At 40.2% G+C, this 18031-nt stretch overlaps 1 pseudogene across 1 annotated transcript; it reads left to right on the top strand.

The window, feature by feature from the left end:
• The first annotated feature begins 14412 nt into the window (after positions 1–14412).
• On the top strand, positions 14413–16342 carry LOC103712285 (protein PHLOEM PROTEIN 2-LIKE A10 pseudogene; annotated as a pseudogene). The gene has a single exon (XR_015968669.2). The product of XR_015968669.2 is annotated as a protein PHLOEM PROTEIN 2-LIKE A10 pseudogene (transcript).
• The last annotated feature ends 1689 nt before the right edge of the window (positions 16343–18031 follow it).

The following is an 18031-nucleotide window of genomic DNA, read 5'->3' on the forward strand; positions in this document are numbered from 1 at the left end:
CGGAGGGCGATGTAGAGCCACTCCCCGTCTCCCGGGTTCGACTTGAAAATAAAAAGTCGCCGGAAGACGTTGACAGAGGTAGGAATCCCCTGTAGTAAATACAGTGACAGGAAACCCATCACTGCCCTCCAAGCGTTTGGAGTGAGTTGCGCCGGAACCAACTGGCATACCGCCAGCAACTCATTCACAAAGCCGTGAAGAGGAAATCGGAGGCCGGCCCAGAGTGACTCCGAGTGCACTCCGATCCAGCCTACCGGAGGATCGGTTACCCGATCCCTTCGCCTGGCGGGTTCCAAACAGAACCCGTGAAGAGGGAAAAACCACTCTTCGGTCATCTCGACCTCCAGGACACTCATGGTGGATACTACTTCGCTAGGCAACGAACCCATTACAAGAGAGGGAAATCAAAAAGAAGGGGGACCTGGGAAAGATGCCGGAGAAAAGGGACTTCGGTCTGAGGAAGACTGGAAGAATAGGAAGCTGGAAGCAGAAAGCAATAGAAAGAGGACAGGGGGCCGGGGGAGAGTTTATATAGACCTCCCCAACGGCCCGGATCAGCGAAGAAAACGCTGCGTCCCGGTTAGATGATAACACGTGTCGGTCTAAAAGACAGAACGACGCATTTAATTAGGGCTAGCGCTTCGAACATCGAAGCGCCCCATCGGATCGTGCGGAAAGGCGTCCGCAATCGAAGATCGTGCGGCCCCATCATGAGCCCACGACGCGAGGACGCTTCGCAAAAAGTGCCCCAATAATGAGGCTTTTCGGGAAGGAAGAGACGCCGCCTATTAAAGGCACCTCGAAGCTTCCGATAATTCAAAACGCGCAGTAAATCGAAATTTTCGGAATTCGTAATGACCCAACTAAAGCTACTTCCCGCGCTCCAGCTGGTAGCCAACTGGAACTCGGAAGTCGGGGGGTAGTGTTGGGGAAAAAACCCCAAGTCATACATCCACGGAGGCGCTCAGCCAAAGAGCGCCGACCGGAAAGCTGCTCGGTCAAAGAGTGCCGAACGGAGAGCTGCTCAGCCAAAGATTGCCGACCAGAAAGCTGCTCGGCCAAAGGATGCCGACCAGGAAGGCGCTCGACTAGAAGGCGCCGACCAGAGTGCGCGCCAAGAGGTGCCCAACCAAAATAAGCTGCTCGGTTAGAAAGTGCCGACCAAAGACAGCGCCGAGGCGCTCTGCTAGAAGGTGCTCGCCTAAAGGGCGCCGACCAGGAGTACTCAAAGCAGCCCCGCCACAGGGCGCCCCATTGGGCGATCAGCTCGGCTCGGCACCCTTGCCGAGCCGATGCCTTAACCAAATGTTCAACCTCCGCCTAAAGTCCAAGGGACTTGACAACTCCTACGGCTTGCGACCTGCCACTATCTCCAAGCCATCAAGGCATAAGATCTCCTCAGGCGTTCGGCACGACCTGCCATTAATGCATGAGACTCCCTCAAGTCTCCGATGCACTCAGGCATTTAATGAACACGGCCCAAGACGATCTCCGGATCACTGAACCATCAGAACGTATGGCTCTCCCTGACCGCCGGTTCATTCGGTAATAAATGCACTTACCATCTACGGACCCCAGGTCCCCCACAGCCGGCGGTTCAACCACTCCAACAGGTCCGATCGACCGTGACAACTCCCTGATTCCGGTCTGATCCGGTCCCGTTCTCCATTACGCCATTAATGGGCCACATGGTGCCCAATTATTACAAAACAGGACAAACCTCCTGTCACCTCCCAGGTAACAAAAATCCTCCTATAAAAGGAAACCTGGAGGAAAAAGGGAGAGAGGACCAAAAACCAGAGAAAAAACCCGGAGCTGGAGAGAACCCTCCTAGACCGGGGGAAAAAGGAAGAAAACAGCACAGACACAATTGAACACGAGATTCTCTTTGTCTTCTCCACATACTCTCTCCCCTGCTCTCTCCACATACTTACCCCCTCTGACTTAGGCATCGGAGGGCCGGAGCCGGGGAGCCCGGCCACCGGTTTTCTTTGCAGGACTTGCACACCCCCCCGCAGCGGAGGACGCAGCCAGCCGGCGCACCGCCGTCCGCCCCCTGCAGCAGCGGAGCTCCTCCTTCCCCGGCTTCACGGTGGCCCCCGGGTCCAATTTCCAGCAACAATGCTCTTCCCTCCTTTGTTCCAACCCTAGCTCCTATCCTCCTTTCCCTCTCCCCTTCACCACTCCCCCTCATCCTCTCTCCAAAAAAAAAAAAAAGAAAAAAAGAAAGAAAAGAAAAAGAGACTAAGCCCCTATAAGTCAGCTACATGCAACTCAAATTATGTTGTAGCTTCAGTTGTAGCATAGCTCCACCTATAGGACTCCAAATAGTTATTTAGATTAACTGACTAAAACTCCTTTGTTTGAAGAGATCACAAACTCAAAATTCGATTAATACTAAGCACATGCAATACTTGTCAAGAACCACATTTTCATGTTGCTTGTTAGATCCTAGATGTTCCATCTCCTTTTTTTTTCTTTTTCTTTCTTGCTTCATGCGAGCAAGCCCTCTAAATTTAGAATCTCAAGTGAGAGTTCCTATTGGTTTTTACTAAAAACACTCGAGTTTCCTAGGTATTAGAAACGTTTCTTGAAGAGTTTGGTTTTATAAAACAGTAAGATACACTCTAGTTTTCTTTCATGATTAAGAGGGATACATTGGAATAAAAGAATTCATCTACAAAAGGGTTTATGACCCTTGTCAGCTTTATATATATATATATAGCTGAGATAGTTGAGATGTTGTGTTCTTGTTTGTTGCACACTTTTTCGCTGTTTATTTCCACTGTAATAGTACCCCAATCATCTGGTTGAATACTGCATTACCTCAATAAACTCCTTTAGCTCATGAACTTGCTAAATGTGTTCTTGTATATACCCTCCATAATCCAAATTACAGAAACTTTTGCTTCAAAATCTTAAACATCCTTGTAACCATCATTAATTTATTGTATTAAAGGCCCCCCAAACCCTTCTTCTCAAGAGGGAAAAAGGTGGTGGATCTGGTGGAAGGATGGAGATCTGCAACAACTAAAATGTGGTCATCCATTTCCAGTGTCATTTCATCCCCCATTCTTGCCATTTTAAAATGCTTTGAGATTATACACCTCTAAGATACAAACACAACAACTCATATTAATAGTGATTCATACTGTACCATCACTTAAGAACCCTGCCTTTTAAAAGAACAAATTTTCTACTTTTACACCGACTTCAGCCTCAAAATACGACCACCTTTTCATATGGGTCCATATCATCGCATCATAGCGTTAGCAACGTAATATCAAACAACAAAGGAATATCTTTTACAAGATCCTAAGGATTTGGATGGTTGTCTGACCGACAGTGGAAAGAACAACTCAAAAATTGGGGGGAAAAAAAAAACAGGACTAAGCTATCTGAAAAATGAAACCCAAGCATGTAAGCATACCATGTGGCATTGGAGAATGTCATGACCCAAATAGTTTTAATAAGAAAAAATGCACCATTCTGAGTGGCTCATTTCAGCATGCTTTGAAGCTAATGGAACATTAAGTACTCATCAAATTTGCCATGAAAACCTACTTACCGAAAGCTAGAATTCCAAGTCAAAAGATACCCACAGAAAAGTGGGGGAAATACCAAGAGATGACAAGAGGACTTCTAGACGCCTGTTTCAAAACCATACAACAAAATTAATAGAGAAGCCTACAGTAAAAAAATCAATGATCACGGTGTCACCACCACTACCACCAATGACTTTAGCCAATATTTCTCTCCGTGATTTGCTCATATAGATACGATTTATTGACAGCGGGCAATATCTAACCTTTGCCTTCAATGTCATAATCTCACAAAAGGGATTCAAAGCATCTATCCAAGTCCTGAAACTACATCAAGATCCCATAAATTATCTGGTAACATGAGCCAAATTGAAGAAGAAGAAGATATGTCAATACTGAATAAAACCTTTCTACTGATGATCTCAATATCTAACCCTTAATTCACAAAAGCCACAGCCTGGTGGTCAAAGGAAGCGGTTCACATTTCTTAAGTCCCATAACCACAAACGTGACTTTATGAATCTTGAGCATCTGATGGTGGTGGCACCCTACCAGCACCGACTCCGGTGTACACGGTCCGGGAAGCAGCACACATGGCCAATTTGACGTAAAAATGCTGAAGATGGCAAGATAAGATCCCTTGCCACATTAGAACAAATTAGATGTCAGTGGCTGCATTTCTTGCCACATTCAAACAAATTAGATGTCAGTAACTGCACTTTGTTCTTAGAAACTGGTCCTGGACTGAGTTTCCTACTTTGGTTTAACCTTTGGCTGCTTGCAACATTGAATCCTAATAAAAATTCCATCAAACTTCAAGTCAGATCCTTAGCAAACAATCATAATCCAGGAGTTTAGGGACCCAGTTTCCTTCTGAGTTTCCTATGTATCCTTCATCCACACCTTTTTTTTTTTCTGGAGTTCCCTGCAAGAACACATCAAAATGCTAATTGTTCAGAGTCCATGGATATACCAGGTTGCTTCTCAAGCTTTACTCTGCATTATCCTGCTTTGTTTTCTCCATTAAAAAGATCTATGTTTCATAATATGATTAGCTCGAGGTACAAAACTATAACAGGCCTTACCCAATTAAATTTTACATCGGCAGGTTTGGCTTTTAAAAGGGTAATAGTGGACTTCAATTGCAAAACAGATATTGATGCATTGAGCCATTCTAACACATGCTGCCCATCTACAAAAAACTGGACCACATATTGACTACGACTTTTTCCCTTTGTTGAATGCAGCTGGCTGCTGTCTTTCTGTGTTATGGCATGTCAATAAGGCCATCATTTATGTTATGTTCTTTGATGAGCTAACTTTGAGGACGAAGTGGGGATCTTTTGAGATGGCATGACATGTGTTGTGTAGGGAAGATGAGACCTGAGGAGAAAGGCATGCAGGATGTAAGTCGAATATCTCAAGAAAGAAGAAAGAGATCAAAGAAGACTAGGATGAGATTGAGACCATAAGTTTGATGACCCTCAACCTTCTGAAGGTTGTGGTCTTGGATCTAAATCAAACGTCATGTGAAATCCAAACCCAGCCGTACAGTAAAAGACTGTTTGGTATTGTTGATGCCATGTTCAATAAATTAACTGGTATATTCCCAATCCCTAGGTTGAAAGTAAGATCATTCAAAATAGTAGAGTACCTAACAATATATGACAAATGGGATTGCAAGCTTTCTACAATCTACATATTCTAAAAGCAGGAATACTTCAACTGGTGGTGTGTTCTCCGAAAAATCGGACTACAAGGAAGATTAGGTTGGCACAAGCCATTTTAAGTTTTGATGCAGCCATCTATTCTAAAGTTGGATAGAATAGGTGACAATTTTAATACTAATTCAAAATACAGTAAATGGAGTTTTGATGGGAGTTTGATTTGAAGAAGAAATAACAGGTAAGTTCGAGGTCCTTACTCTGTTTAATGGTATGGGAAAATTGAAGACGATGAACAACTATATTTCTAACAAACCATGGATTAAGATACTTTCGGGGATGTAAGAGAAGCCACTATCACAATATTGGATGTCAACCAGATAATAACTAGATTACTATAGAAAAGACAGGGAAAGACACGAGTCTTATGATTGGATTCTGACAAGGAGGGCTTAATAGATGTGCATACGTATATGAACAGCTTGATTTCCGACGGAGGAAAGTCAGATGAAAAAATTGAATTCTGAGGTTTGTCTCAGCTTGTAGGGTGATCGGTTATCTGGGATATCCTGTCCCACCATGGAGAAAGCACCCTCCAGTCCTAAGACAACCTCACTGCAAAGCCTCCATTGTAGGATGAGCAGAAGTTTAAATTGATGGCTGCAGGAGCAGGCTACACCCGTAGGGATAGATGATGGATAGATAATGAAGGCAGGACAGGGATTTCACAGATACTAGTAAATTACAGTAGTTCATGAAAGCAAGAGATGCATGAGAGGACATTCAAATGTCTTCTGACCTGGGGTATCCAATGTTTGGATTGAATGAGAGATCAGCTGTACCATTGTAGTCTAAGACCGTGCAAGATGAAAAAATCATTTGGAGATATCAGCCCAAAGATATTAGATAACTTCAAAGACCAGTTTTCTGTAGGCCCTGGTATCTTGTATTTATCATAAAATGGATCAAGCTACAGATTGGTTTTCAAGATAAGGAAAGATAGAAGCGATTTTGAACTGAATGTCCTTGTAGGTTCAATAAATATACCATGGGGCTACAGGTGTGCACTTTCACTGAAAAATAAAACTACTGGTTGAATAAACAGTTGAGCTAGCCCTTGGTGTACATATACTCGCATATTAGGTTTAAATAAAGCATACAAAAATATGCTGGTGATCAAGTTTCTAAGCAAATGGCAGAGATCAATACTATGTAGTATATCAACTCTGTCTATTTGTTGGTTACTAAACTTAGTTTTTAATATTTAGTAACTTATGGTTTTATTTCAATAATTGCATATTAGTATGGTGAGGAGTTACATGTCTTTTGGTTTTTTGGTCATGTGGGAGTTACATGGAGTTATAAGAAATTTATTTAGAGAGAGTTATTTGAGATTTATTTGGGGTTATGAATGGTGTAATGACTAATTCAATTAGGGAGGTTAAAAGACCATCTAAAGTCCCTATAAATATCCATGTACTCTAATTGTGTTTGGATGTGAGTTAAATGAAAATTATTTTTCTTCCAAACTTTCTTCTTGAGTGTTCTTCCTCATATTTTTTTTTTATCTAACAAAGTGGTATCAAGCTAGATTGATCCAATGGCCAACAATACGATGGCATTTTCGGTTCCTCAACTCACCAAAGACAACTACGAAAATTGGTGCATCAAAATGAAGGCACTTCTTGGCTCGCAAGATGCATGGGAGATGGTTGAAAAAGGCTATGCGGAGCCTGAAGATGAGGCGACTTTGACGGAGAATCAAAGGCAATCGCTAAGGGAGTCAAGGAAGAAGGACAAGAAAGCTCTTTTCTTGATTTATCAAGGATTAGATGAAGCCACCTTTGAGATTGTTGGAGCTGCTACAACATCAAGACAAGCTTGGAAATTTCTTCAAAAAGCATACAAGGGTATTGATAAGGTAAAGAAGATTCGTCTTCAAAGCCTTAGAAGTGATTTTGAGTCTTTACAAATGAAAGATTCAGAATCTATTGCTGATTATTTTACAAGAGTTATGGTGATTGTTAATCAATTAAGGAGGAATGGTGAAACTCTAACCAATGTTCGAGTGGTGGAAAAGGTGTTGCGGTCTTTGGACCCGAAATTTGATTTTGTTGTTGCAGCCATAGAAGAATCCAAAGATTTGGAGGAAGTGACAATTGAAGAAATTATGGGCTCTTTGCAAGTTCATGAGAAAAAGCTTAACAAAAGAAAGGAAGAAAAGCCATTGGAGCAAGTTCTACAAACGAAGCTTACTACAAAAGAAGATTATGGGAGAACTCAAGAAAGAGCCCGAGGACGAGGTCGTGGCCGTGGCCGAGGACGAGGAAGAGGAAGAATCAATCGTGGCTCATCAAGCAATGAAGAGAAGGAGCAAGGTTCAAATCCTATAAGAGGAAGAGGACGTGGTAGAGGAAGGCCATATGAAAGAAGGTGGTATGATAAATCTAATATTCAATGTTATAATTGCAAGAAGTTTGGGCACTACTCTTCAAATTGTTGGAGTGCTACTAATCAAGTTGATGAGAATGTTAATTATGGTGAAAAGAGAAATGAAGAAGAAGAGCCATTTCTATTATTAGCATATAAAGGAGAAGAAAGCAACAAAGAGGAAGCATGATATCTTAATACTGGAGCGAGCAATCACATGTGTGGCAAAAGAAGCTTAATTGCGGAGCTTGATGAATCAGTCGGTGGTCAAGTTACTTTTGGAGATTCTTCTAAAATTCCGGGGGGCAAAGGCACTATTTTGATTCGTTTGAAGAATGGCACTCATACATTTATTTCTAATGTTTTCTATGTGCCAAATATGAAGAATAATATTTTGAGTCTGGGGCAACTTTTGGAAAAAGGTTACAATATTCAAATGAAAAATCGTACTCTTTCTATAAGAGATTCAAGAAATAGATTGATTGCAAATATTGAAACGATAAAGAATAGAATGTTTCTTCTAAACATTCAAAGTGAAGTTGCTATGTCTTTGAAAGCATGTTTTAAAGATTCATCATGGCTTTGGCATTTGAGATATGGTCATCTTAACTTTGGTGCTTTAAAGCTTTTATCTAAGCATGATTTGGTGAAGGGATTGCCATTCATAGAAGATCCAAAGCAGCTTTGTGAAGGTTGTCTTCTCGGCAAGCATCATAGAAGGAGCTTTCCAAATGAAGCAATATATCGAGCACGGGAGCCACTAGAACTTGTGCACACAGATGTTTGTGGGCCAATTGTTCCTACCACTTTTGGTGAGCACAAATATTTTCTCACTTTTACTGATGATTTCAGTAGAAAAATATGGATTTATTTCTTGAAAAACAAATCTGAAGCTTTTAGTACTTTCAAAAGATTCAAGATATATGTTGAGAAAGAAAGTGGTTATACTATTAAATCCTTGAGATCCGATAGAGGTGGAGAATTTACTTCTAAAGAATTTGAAGCTTATTGTGAAGAGAATGGAATTCGTAGACCTTTGACGGTTCCATACTCTCCACAACAAAATGGAGTTGCAGAAAGAAGAAATAGAACTATTCTTGATATGGTGAGATGCATGTTGAAAAGCAAAGGTATGCCAAAGCAATTTTGGGCCGAAGCAGCAAATTGTGCCATTTACATCTTGAATAGATGCCCCACAAAAGGCTTGCGGAATATCACACCACAAGAAGCATGGTCCGGTAAGAAGCCTATTGTTTCTCATTTAAAAGTTTTTGGAAGTATTGCTTATGCTCATATACCGGCAGAAAAGAGAACTAAACTTGATGATAGAAGTACTAAATATGTTTTCATTGGTTATGATGCTCGCTCAAAGGGGTATAAATTATATAATCCATGTAATGAAAAAGTTGTTGTTAGTAGAGATGTTGAATTTGATGAAGAAGGCATATGTGATTGGAGTTCTCAAGAAGAAAAAAGGCAATCCGGCACATTTATTGAAGAAGAGCAACCAAGAAATGAAGAGTTACAAGCACCTACACCATCTTCATCTTCATTCCCAGCAGAACCAAGTTCAAGGCCAAGCAAAATGAGAAGACTAAGTGAAATATATGAGGTAACAGAGAATGAAAATAATCTAACTCTTGTTTGTCTTCTTGCCAATTGTGAGCCTATAGATTTTGAAGAAGCCATTAAAGATCACAAATGGAAGAAGGCTATGGATGAAGAAATCAAGGCTATTGAGAAAAATGACACATGGAAGTTAGCTACTTTACCAGATGGGCACAAGGCAATTGGAGTAAAATGGGTATACAAGATGAAGAAGAATGCACAAGGTGATGTAGAAAAGTACAAAGCAAGGTTGGTGGCCAAAGGATATAGTCAAAGGTATGGTATTGATTATGAAGAGGTATTTGCTCCCGTTGCTCGTATGGAAACAATTAGATTGATAATTTCTTTGGCGGCTCAATTTAAATGGCAAATATTTCAAATGGATGTAAAATCGGCATTTTTGAATGGTTTTCTTGATGAAGAAATATATGTTGAACAACCACAAGGTTATATCAAAAAAGGAGAAGAGGAGAAAGTTCTCAAGCTAAATAAGGCTTTATATGGCTTAAAGCAAGCTCCAAGGGTGTGGAACCGAAGAATTGATTCTTACTTTCTTGAAAATAATTTTATGAAGTGTCCTTATGAGCATGCACTCTATAGTAAGGTGAATGAAAATGGAGATATATTTCTTGTTTGCTTGTATGTTGATGACTTGATCTTCACAGGAAGCAATCCAAACATGTTTATGCAATTCAAGAAATCTATGATTCGGGAGTTTGAAATGACAGACATTGGCCTTATGTCCTACTTTTTGGGCATAGAAGTGAAGCAAACTGAAAATGGCATTTTCATTTTACAAGAAGGATATGCAAAGGCAATATTAAAGAAGTTCAAGATGGAAGATTGTAATCCAGCAAACACTCCGGTGGAATGTGGCACAAAATTAACGAAGTATGGTGATACAGAAAAGATTGATCCTACTATGTTCAAGAGCCTAGTTGGAAGTCTTCGTTACTTGACATGCACAAGGCCGGATATATTATATGGAGTTGGACTTGTGAGTCGTTATATGGAGGAGCCAAAATCATATCACTTGAAGGCCGCTAAAAGAATCCTTCGGTACATCAAAGGTACTATTGGACAAGGCTTATTTTATTCTTCTTCCAAAGATTTTTGTCTTGTAAGTTACTCGGATAGCGATTGGGGAGGAGACTTGGATGATATAAAAAGTACTTCCGGCTATGTATTTTACTTGGGAGACACTGCATTCACATGGTGTTCGAAGAAGCAGCCAATTGTTACTCTTTCCATATGTGAAGCCGAATATGTAGCTGCCTCCTCCGGTGTTTGTCATGCAATTTGGCTAAGGAAGCTACTAAAGGAGATACAATGTCCACAAAAACAACCTACAAGATTGTTCATTGACAACAAATCTGCCATATCACTAGCCAAGAATCCCATCTATCATGAAAGAAGCAAGCACATTGATACTCGATATCATTTTATAAGAGAGCACGTGAAGGACAAGGAGATCGAGCTTGTACATGTCAAATCTCAGGATCAAGTAGCGGATATATTCACTAAGCCCCTCAAGAGTGAAACTTTTTGCAAGTTAAGGAGTTTGCTTGGAGTTGCAAAACCAAGTTTAAGGGGGGGGGGTGTTGGTTACTAAACTTAGTTTTTAATATTTAGTAACTTATGGTTTTATTTCAATAATTGCATATTAGTATGGTGAGGAGTTACATGTCTTTTGTTTTTTGGTCATGTGGGAGTTACATGGAGTTATAAGAAATTTATTTAGAGAGAGTTATTTGAGATTTATTTGGGGTTATGAATGGTGTAATGACTAATTCAATTAGGGAGGTTAAAAGACCATCTAAAGTCCTTATAAATATCCATGTACTCTAATTGTGTTTGGATGTGAGTTAAATGAAAATTATTTTTCTTCCAAACTTTCTTCTTGAGTGTTCTTCCTCATATTTTTTTTTTTATCTAACACTATTGTGGACTATGAGAAAAGAACATTTGAAGGTAAATAAGCCCTCCTTGGCCAAAACTCTACTAATTTATCCTGAAGGAGTTTCTCCAGTTCTCCTTATCAACAAGTTCAGAGAAGCTGACAGTAGTCAACCTTTAATTGTTATACTCGCATTTTAGGTTTAAATAAAGCATACAAAAATATGCTGTTGATCAAGTTTCTAAGCAAATGGCAGAGATCAATACTATGTAGTATATCAACTCTGTCTATTGTGGACTATGAGAAAAGAACATTTGAAGGTAAATAAGCCCTCCTTGGCCAAAACTCTACTAATTTATCCTGAAGGAGTTTCTCCAGTTCTCCTTATCAACAAGTTCAGAGAAGCTGACAGTAGTCAACCTTTAATTGTTATACTCGCATATTAGGTTTAAATAAAGCATACAAAAATATGCTGGTGATCAAGTTTCTAAGCAAATGGCAGAGATCAATACTATGTAGTATATCAACTCTGTCTATTGTGGACTATGAGAAAAGAACATTTGAAGGTAAATAAGCCCTCCTTGGCCAAAACTCTACTAATTTATCCTGAAGGAGTTTCTCCAGTTCTCCTTATCAACAAGTTCAGAGAAGCTGACAGTAGTCAACCTTTAATTGTTATACTCGCATTTTAGGTTTAAATAAAGCATACAAAAATATGCTAGTGATCAAGTTTCTAAGCAAATGGCAGAGATCAATACTATGTAGTATATCAACTCTGTCTATTGTGGACTATGAGAAAAGAACATTTGAAGGTAAATAAGCCCTCCTTGGCCAAAACTCTACTAATTTATCCTGAAGGAGTTTCTCCAGTTCTCCTTATCAACAAGTTCAGAGAAGCTGACAGTAGTCAACCTTTAATTGTCTGGCCATTCCAGTTCCTTTTATTTAGTATAGATTGCATCCGAGCTTTGTTGACACTCTTTTGTGGTTACATTACACAACCTTGTGCAAATATCCTATTAAAAGTCAAGGACTGCAAAGGGTGCTACAAAGAAGTGCGCAATAAACCCTTAAACAAAATACAAAACTACTAACATTCGCTAGGAAAAATGGCATTGTTATATTATTGAGCAAAGAATAACTCCCATAATACAGTGCATGAAAGCACTGTCCGGTTGATGTTGATGTTAATTTACTCTAACTATTAAACAATTATTTGCTTGTTGCATGACATAATACTTACTTCTGAAACAGTAGGTTTTAAAACCATAATTTCTGAAGAAGAAACCTAATTTCGATAGAAATCAGTAGGTCCAGGTACTGTTTGAGAGAGCATGTAGATGTACCATGTTTCTTCAGCTAATCAAAAGAAAGTATTACCGGCTTTTGAATTTGAGCAAGCTGTTTGCTTTGCCAGTATGGCAAAACAATGCGTGCTTCTATTGTAGAAAAAACAAAAAGGACAACCAAAGCCCAACACAACCAAACGTATTATGCTGTAGGGCCAGAAATGGACCTAGCAAACCGAGCAAATTCAAAATGTTCTACAGGCTCAACCAAAGCCCAAAATGGATCAATGTAGGCCTATGGGTGTCCCTTTTGTGTGCAATCTTTTCATTACCTGATAAGAAGAGAGGTTCAGCTTTGAGTCTGAGGCACACAATTAGGAGGGGGGAGATGTTTAAAGATTATGCTGGTTCCTTTTAATATGGGTATTATGTGGGCTTCATTTTAACAGATATAGTAATCCATGAGAAAGTCATATGCCATAATAAATGACCTAATGAATCTTATCTATGAACATTTAAGTAATAATTATCTTGTTGAATTCAATTGTCTATAAACATTCTTGATGTATCATTCTTTGTAATTTGAAGTGCATGACAACAATTAGTCTAAAAGTTTTTACACGACATTACAAGCAATTTCTGGTTATTCTTCCTTTAATATCTACTACGTTAATTCATAAGCAAGGCAAGTATGGAATTCAAGAATCAGGAATAAACTCTTATAAAATAAAATACGAAATTGAAGGCAAGGACATTCCAATCAATTTTTGGGGGCAATATAGATATATGAATATGAAATATAAGGAACCATTAGTTTTTCGGTTTATATCTTTCAAATTATTTGGTATCGAATTGCATGATGGTAAAGTTCTCCTTTTGATACTCTGCTCCCACATTTACCAATCAAATTGTTTTGAAGTTGTGACTATAACTGTTGGTTACCCCACTACAAGGATTATATATAATTTTGAAACTGTCGCTATTAACTACAACTATACAAACTTTTTTTTTTTTTTTTTTTTGGTAAAATACAAACTTTTCCATGTATTCTACAATACACATAAGCTATAATGCCCTTAATATGTTTTAGTTCAAAAGATCCATTCAACCATATATAATGGCATCATTCTCAATGAATTTGCATTTTCACTGGTGAGGTTTCTCTTCTCTTATGCAGAAACTTCTTTTTCTCACACAAAATTCATCAGAGAAGAGATCCTGGAGGGAAATTTGATGACATTTAGGAAACTATTAATTAATAAGCCTCAACATGCATCAAGAATATCTGAAATATCTACTCCATCATCACTCTCCTTAGTTTTAAGGCATCAAGCCTTTTTCGATGGTTTCCAATATATAAAACCTATGTTCTGAAAAAGATAAAAAATAGTAAGCAAAGACCTTCTACTCAGATGCATTTATACTCGCATTACTATGTGCATGTTGTGCCTTGGCTGTGGTGAGCACCAAGGAAGGAGGAGAAGAACCTTATGAAAGAACAACCAATATGTTGAAAAATATAGAAGATAAGCAGAACTCTTGGAATTCACCGCAATAAACTCAACAATATCAGAGCTCAAGAAAGTGTCAGCAGTGCTAAATCCTAATCTCCAACCTAATTACATTTCCGAACTGTAGAAAAGTACTTCATACCATTCTTAATCCCAAGCTCAAAATCCTAGTCTCCAACCTAATTATCACAAAAGACAATAAGGAATTGAAAGCATAAAGGAAATAAGAGAGCTGGAAAATGGAAGGGGAAGGAAAAATTACCAAATGCTCGTCGCTTCCTTCGCTCTTCTCCTTCCGTACTGAAGCCGGCCCAATACAGCGAATGCAGCCCGAGCCCTAGGCCTTCTTTTATCCCGGTCCGGTCCGGTCCGTCCAAACCGGTTTAAATCACGCTTCCGTCCGGTTCGGTCGTTTAAGACGTCAGCCTCTGGCCGCTATTCCTCTCCTCCGCCCGGATGTTTTCGAGTCCACAACCAAAACAGCCCGTCAGCCCGACTTCTCCTACCCCCTTCCGGTACACTTTACATCGTATGCTCCGCCGAATACAACGTAACGATGGAAGCTTCTTTTCCACACGCGCTCTATCGACCAACTCCTTACCCGCACCCTGGGTGAGCAGACCCCGCCCTCCCGTCTCCCCCACGCCCCCTTCGCGGCCCAGAACCCTAGGCCCCTAACTTAATCTCTCCCTCTCGAATCTCGATCCTTCTGCGCTTACCATGGATATCCTCGAGTTCTCCCGCCGCCGCCGACGGTGGCTCCTCCTCGCCGCGGCCGCCGGAATCTCCGGCTACGGGGCCTACAAACTCTACCACCTCCCCTCCGTGGCCCGGAAGCGCAGGAAGCTTGCGAGGCTCTTCGGAACCCTGGTTGCCGTCGCTGACGCCGCCTCTTCCTCCGCCGAGACCGTTGCCCTCGTCTCCTCCGACCTCAGCCGCTTCCTCCGCTCCGACTCCGACGAGATCCCCACTAGCTTGAAACAAATCTCCAAGATCGCCCGCTCGGAGGAGTTCTCCGGCTCGCTCTCCAGGGTTTCTGAGGTGCTGACCATCGGAATCTTGCGCGGGTTCCAATCTAGCTCGGTTCCCACCGAGCCGGAATCGGTTTCGGTTTCGAGCTCCAGCTTTTCGGATCGCTTTCTTGATAAGCTCTTCTCCACCGCTGGATCCGGCTTCGCCTCCGTGGTGGCCGGCAGCTTTGCGAGGAGCCTGGTGATGGCCTTCTCCTCGACGGGATCCGATGGTAGAGAGGTCGGCAGCTCGCAATCCGACTCGCCGGCGGTGCCGCGGTGGGTTCATTTGATCTGCAGTGATAAGTGTCGGGAATTGATCGGCGATTGCATCCAGTTATTTGTTAGCACTGCCGTCGCTGTGTACCTCGATAAGACGATGGATATCAATCCTTATGATGAGATCTTCTCTGGCCTCACCAATCCCAAGCACGAGGCGAAGGCAAAGGACATGCTAACTTCAGTCTGTAATGGTGCCGTGGAAACTCTGATCAAGACTTCGCATCAGGTGCTTATCAGATCCAATTCGAGCTCCTCAGTTAACAGAATACCAGGCATTGAGCAAGAAGAGGACTTGACCACGGAGAACGATAGGAAAACTTCATTTCATCATAAGAGCAAGGATGCTAGTGTGTGGTTTCATGAGGTTTCATCCACATTGGCAGTGCCGAGCAACCGGAGGTTTGTGCTTGACGTTATGGGGAGGATAACGTTCGAAACGGTGAGATCTTCGCTTGATTTTGTGCTGTGGAGGATGCGCAATGATGCGAGGATAGGTGTTAATGCTGTTTGTGATGAGGTGGCTGATAGAGGATCGGAAGTGTTGAGATATATCAGTGCCAAGTCTATGGTTATTGTTACGATATGCCTGGCCTTGTGCCTGCATGTGCTGGCCAGTACAAGGGATTTGATGCCGGCTTAAGTTGGCTGTGGAATCCTCCAACCTGTGTAGCAACCTTCAAATTATGTAAGAAATCTTGCTCTTATGCTTCAAAGAGGCCTTTTTTTTTCAGAGCGTAGAGATGGAGGAGAAAAAACTGATATTAATTCTTGTTCTCAAGACTGCCAATTCAAGAAACAAAAAGAACAAAAAGGAGTTACTATATATTTTTATATGTATTTGAGTAACAACCCTGACCTTTTATTGCAATGGTTTCTCTGTTCATGTAGTTGAAACTTAGTTTGAGGCATCGATAGAAGGAAAATGATGATTTCATCATAAAAGATGAAAATTTGTAAAATGAATGATATGTAATGATGCTCTATACTTGAAGTTTCAGTAACATAACTTTCTGGGAGCAGATATTCTATGCAGGGGATTGTCCAGTGCTATTGATAAAAGAATATGCATGAGCACTGCACTAAAAATTGTTTGGTAAACTCTTTATCCATTCTTGTCACATTTCTTGTTCAGTTTCTGCTCTATAGAGAAATGTTCTCTGAGTTTATTTTCTGTAAGATTGATATTAACTGTCATATATTCTATTTGACCTCTTTCTCCCAGTGGTTACCTATATCTCAAACTGATTTATTTATTAAATGCACTAGTATGCTGCATTGACCTCTGTGTTGTTTTAACTATGAAGAATTACCAAGCTCTTGAATGGAATGAAGTCTGTTATTTGCTTTCTGGTGAAAGTAAGAGCACAATTAATTATGTTAAGAAAATGTATTGAAATTAACAGTAGACACTAGTGAATACTCCTTTTCTGGTAAATTCTTCTTAGTCGAGCATTTCTAAACATATATGCTACATGTGCTTCAATTTCTTCTAATGTGCAGAGATGGGATATGTCTGTTTTTGCTTCTAAGCTCCATGTATCCTTTATAAAGTAATTCATATGATTGTCCTTGCTGTAAATGTCCTCTTTTGGCATGTTTGTGCCAGAGCATTGTGTTTGAAGATGTGAAATGCATTGTTAATAGAAAATGTATTTTTCCATTTGGTTTGCAGGCACATCTTTAAAAACAAGTGAAAAGATAGCATGAATGTCTAATTTGTGGTTACTCTCATTTTCTAGCTATTGTTCTAATGACATGTTTACTGTATCACTATGCAACAGACTGTTCCTATGATTATTTGACTACCTATATACAAAAAGAGAATAAAGGGCTCTTCTTACAGTCTAAAATGCTAAACCCATGACATAGTGACATGTCCATAAAATCTCGTCTCTTTCTGATATGGTCTTCTGCTCTGTAATTCTGTTCAGTTATCTCTTTAATGGATGGAAACAATCTCATTCTATACTTGACCAATCTCTTGTTGCACATTTGACTTATTAGCTAATCTTGATGTGGGAGTTTTTTCATTCCAACTTTTGAAGGCCACACCCATATATTTATAGATAATGGATGCTTGGTTTCAAGGCCTCTTCCCTGCATTAATCGGCCAATGCATTATGGCTTGCCAGATTGGATTCAGTCCATAGTCTAGTCATCTCCATTTCCTGTACCATGTCAAGTCTTGATCATACCTTCAACTCTAAGAAGCAGATATTTCTACTTTCACAGCCTAGCACGCTAGCCTTCAAGTAACCTTGTAAGGTTCTCTTAAATTTCATGTCAATGCTTGCTTGAGAGTTGGTTCAGGCAGTCTATTTTTGAAGGTAAGATGATCCAAAGGTCCATTTCTTAAGTGTATAAATGCATGCATGTATGTATTTTTTGACATGTAAGTCAGATGAAGTTGGTAGGTAACATCATATGGAGTATACTGAATACTCTTGTAATATGAAATTTATTGAAATATGCTTTTTTTTTTTTACATTTCTGACAGCTTGAAAATGTAAAAATTTGTATCCTATGTATGGGCCTATACGCTGTTAGGTTTAGCCCCTCTTCTGATTATTTCAATCCAACATATTAGTTGTCAAATCAAATCAAGTGCCTCTGTAGTTGTATGGAGACTGGTTAATCCTGGAAAGATCTTTCAATTATTAAGTAGTGATTAACATATTATCACTTGGCATAGACCAGCGCTGTTTTAAGCATCACAGTTGTCTGACCGTATATTATCCTTCTTTTCCTTCCACAACAGCTGCTAAAGAAGTCCTGATGATGAATTCACCAGGCCAAGA

Source organism: Phoenix dactylifera, chromosome 9, assembly GCF_051530095.1.
Source record: "Phoenix dactylifera cultivar Ajwa chromosome 9, Ajwa_hap1_PhDact_Kaust_v1.1, whole genome shotgun sequence".
NCBI lineage: Eukaryota > Viridiplantae > Streptophyta > Magnoliopsida > Arecales > Arecaceae > Phoenix > Phoenix dactylifera.